Source organism: Sinocyclocheilus rhinocerous, unplaced genomic scaffold (assembly GCF_001515625.1).
Source record: "Sinocyclocheilus rhinocerous isolate Xijiao unplaced genomic scaffold, SAMN03320098_v1.1 scaffold136, whole genome shotgun sequence".
Taxonomy (NCBI): domain Eukaryota; kingdom Metazoa; phylum Chordata; class Actinopteri; order Cypriniformes; family Cyprinidae; genus Sinocyclocheilus; species Sinocyclocheilus rhinocerous.
In genome coordinates, this window is record NW_015633176.1 from 54,668 (window position 1) to 59,395 (window position 4,728).

The window sequence follows — 4,728 nt, forward strand, 5'->3', positions numbered from 1 at the left end:
TCTCCATTTGTCTCGAAAACCCTGTATTATCTGCCTGAACTCTGCTGCGGAGGGATGCTTGATATACAGAGGCTTCATTACCACATTTATGGCAGTCACAACCTCCTGGGTGATAGTGCAACATGTTGATAACCCAACACCAAACAGTTGTGAGATAGACCTGTACTCCAGGTTTGTGGCTAACCTCCAAACACAAATTGCAACTCGAGCCTCTACAGGCACTGCCTGTCTATATTTAGTGTTTTGTCGGGTCAGCCAGGGCCGGAGAATGTCACAAAGTAGTCTGAAGCTGCCTCTTCGCATTCGGAAGTTTTTCAGCCAGTCATCGTCTGTCCAGGTGGCGTTGATGTGGGGCCACCAACTATCACTTCGTGGGCATGTCCAAATCCTCCTGTGTTTAACAGAAAGACGAAATTAATCATCTAGTCATTATGATAACTTTCAGGAAATTATCTCTTTTAATTTACATTATTATTATCATATGTAAACTGATATCATTAAAGGGGTCATATGATGCGATTTCAATTTTTCCTTTCTCTTTGGAGTGTTGTTACAAGCTCTTGGTGCATAAAGAAGATCTGTAAAGTTGCAAAGACTAAAGTCTCAAATCCAAAGAGATATTCTTTATAAAAGTTAAGACGGGGCATAGTGGAGAAACAATAATGTACAGTATGTGGAAAATAATGTGTTTTTTTAACCTTAAACCGCATAAACACATTTCATTACACCAAATACACAAAATAATGTTCTTTTTAGCAACATCATATGACCCCTTTAATATTGTTAGATGAATTAGGGCAATGTCATTTTTGCTATTAACATTTCACACTTTTAATAAAGTTTGTCACTTTGAATAAAAGTACTAAATGCTTTAACATAGGCCTGTAATATGGACAGCTATCAAACTGTTTTTTGACAAGCAAGCAGAAACATAGGTAGGGTTACCACACAACATCAAATTCAAGGACTTTCCAGGCACTAACACAGCATGATATTACCTGATAGATCGTTGGTAATATTTTCTGAAGATGAGCATGTCAGAGTTAAGCAGAATTAATGCACGCCTCCTCTTGAAGTGACTTGCGATGCGCGCTCGCCGTTTGCAGTGCATTAAAACGTTATTTTCCAGCCGCATCCGCGCTTCATTATAGAATTGTATTGTCTGCATATTGTGGTGTATACAAACAATGTAATAGATAATGGCCAGGGACAAAACCAGCCCGCGCAGTCGTCTCTCCATAGTTGTGTTGTCTCCGTGTTGTTTGCTGGCTTTTCCTCTTCTGTTGGAATTTTCCCGCACGTTAATTCTGACCAATCGAAAAGCAGTTTAGGAAATAAGCCATGGCCAATGAGTGATGTGGATGTTGTCACGTGACTGCATTTTGGTTCGTTTGAACTGGTTCGGACCAAAGCAATCCGTGTGGTGTGAAAAGGAACCAAAAAAGCTGAAAAATGCTACAATGTATAATTGTTTGCCCTTGGTTCAGACCAAATGAACCGAACTACAGATGTGAAAGCACCCGGAGTTAAACTATTCAGAGCTGTGGCCCTCCAGGAATTGAGTTTGAGACCACTGCCTTAACACCTGCCAACAATGTGGAAAGGGTCTCTATCAACAAGGAAGCCTGAAAGTCCACATGAGAATTCACACCGGAGAGAGCTATTTCACGTGCCAACAATGTGGAAAAAGTTTTACTAAAACAGGAATCCTTGAAAACCATATGAGAATTCATAGTCTAGAAAAGCCGTTCATATACCCTCCGTGTGGAAAGAGTTTCGATCAACAAGGAAACCTTAGTCCACATGAGAATTCACACTGGAAAGCCGTACTGTATACCTGGGAACAGTGTGGAAATGGTTTCAGATGTAAAATATCCCTTAATAACCACATAAGGATTCACTCGAGATAACTTTTTATGTCATCAGTGAGGGGAGTTCCACAGACAGCAAACACTGTAAAAATCATGTATTAACTCACATCGGAGAGAAGCCTTTCACGTGCCATCACTGTGGAAAAACTTGCTCAGACAAAGCAAATCTTGCGATTCACATAAGAAAAAAAAAATTATTTTTGTGATGCAAGTTAAAATTGAAGTTGTATATGTTATTCTTTTTGTAACGTAATTTATTTGTAAATGAACCTGAATACGTTATGTACATTTTGTATTTTTGGTTATGCATGTTCACATGTATAAATAAAAGAGAAGTAATTATGTACATTGTTTATTTTTTTTAATGCAGCTTACAATTTTTACACAAAACATTCTTCTATACATTTTTTTTTTGTCGTGTAAATAATTTTCTTTTACACATTAAAACAAATCATTCTATAAATTACTCAAAAGTACTTTTTACAACTATTAACAACATAACTTAGGTTTAACATCAGAAAAACAACCTCAATTTTAAGCCCTGCCCTGCAAACCCACGGCAAACTGCCTCTAGGTCTTTTGGGGTCATCGGGAGGTGAATCACTTAGTGGCGAATGGCCAGCACCTCCTCAGCGACTCGGAGGACAATGCGGTGACAGTGGAACAAGGCATGTCAAACACTCTGGAGACCACCCTGTATGGTGTACCACTGGCAGACAGAAAAGAAACACCAGGGTCTGGATTGTGGAACCCCATCACTGTTGCTGTTCACTTCTCAGAAGATCCAGCAGCACTGTCAGGGCCTCCCTTGCTCAGTCGAAAACGGTCCAAAAACCTGTACTCACCTTAAAGTTGTTCCAAACCTGCATTATATTGCATACTCCAATATACTTCAGGTATCGAGAGTAAAAGTAAAGGTATGTACAGTATTGTTCAGAAAACAACAATTTGTATCCTGTACTATTTTTTTTCCCTATAGTTCCTATATTCCTAATGGCAATTTTGATTTGTTTATATACTACACATTTTATTTAACATTTTCATCACATAATATATTATAGAAAATATATTTTATAGTTTCTATGGCTACTGTAATAAATGCTATGTCACTTAGCACTGCATCATCCAGATACATTATTACCTGGAGATGACTTTTAAAACACACATAAACCATTGTCGCAATCAAGCATGTATTGTATTTAGATTTTTTATTAAGCTTAACTACAGCGATAGCTGGATGCCTTTGTCCATATTAGGGATTTCCTGGCACATCATAAATTATGAGTCACTTTGGACTTTCTGCATGAGTGCGCTTCGAGTATGATAATCAAATACGTCCAGTGGGATTTTTATAGAAAGATTAAAAATACGGGAAAATATTTAAATGGGATGATAGCGGGATAGAATGGTAAAATATGGGAGAATCCCAGGAAAACGGGAGGGTTGACAGGTATGCCTCTTGCACCGTTGCTATGCGACAGGAGCGGTAATTGGGAACCCCTGGTGGCACAATTAGGAAATCCTTTGAAGTGCACACCCTTAACTTTGGGATGCAGCTTGTGTGTGTGCGCACCTCTGCTGATGAGCTGATCAGCAGCAGCTGTGGCTCATCAGCTCCTATATTTAATGGCCTTGCTTCTTTCCCTGTGTTGTCAGATCGTTGGTTTTTGTGTAGTCTTATCCTGGAAGCGCTCTCTTTTTGATCTTGTTCCTAGTTCCTGCACTGGGCTGCATTTCCCAAAAGCATCGTAAGCTTTAATTGATCGTAGATCCATTGGTGGCAATGGGTTTACGATGTACTTAGACTTACAATGCTTTTGGGAAATGGGAGTGTGCGTACGCAAAAATCCACGGCAACGTTCAGATTTATAAAAACGGTCTTTGACGTGGAAAAGAGCTTAGCGCCACATCAGGGTCTGAGCAGACGTACGCACTTTTGTTTGCCCGCGTGCTGCAGGTTTTTGGAAATATAAGCCAATCTTGCCGCTCGTAAAAGATTTGGACATTGTCAGGTGCTCTTTTATAAGTCAATGACATTAATTAGACATTGTTTACAGGGCGGAGATCTGAAACTGTTGGATAATTTTACAATCTATGCACAAAATGAGCTCATTTCAAATTTGATGCCTGCTACAGGTCTCAAAATAGTTGGGACGGGGGCATGTTAACCATCTCATCTCCTCTTCTTTTCAAAACAGTTTGAAGACGTCTGGGCATCGAGGTTATGAGTTTCTGGAGTTTTGGTGTTGGAATTTGGTCCCATTCTTGCCTGATATAGGTTTCCAGCTGCTGAAGAGTCCGTGGTCATATTTTTTGTTTAATGATGCGCCAAATGTTGTCTATAGGGGAAAGATCTGGACTGCAGGCAGGCCAATTCAGCACCCGAACTCTTCTACTACAAAGCCATGCTGTTGTAATAGCTGCAGTATGTGGTTTTGCATTGTCCTGCTGAAATACACAAGGCCTTCCCTGAAATAGACGTCGTCTGGAGGGGAGCATATGTTGCTCTAAAACCTTTATATATACACCTTTCAGCATTCATAGTGCCTTCCAAAACATGCAAGTTGCCCATACCGTATGCACTTATGCACCCCCATGCCATCAGAGATGCTGGCTTTTGAACTGAACGCTGATAACACGCTGGAAGGTCTCCCTCCTCTTTAGCCCGGAGGACACGGCATCCGTGATTTCCAACAAGAATGTCGGATTGTGTTTACCAACAGTGGTTTCTGGAAGTATTCCTGGGCCCATATAGTAATGTCAATGACAGAATCATTCCGATGAGTGATGCAGTGTCGTCTGAGGGGTCTGAGGGCCGGGCATCCAACAAAGGTCTTCGGCCTTGTCGCTTACGCAC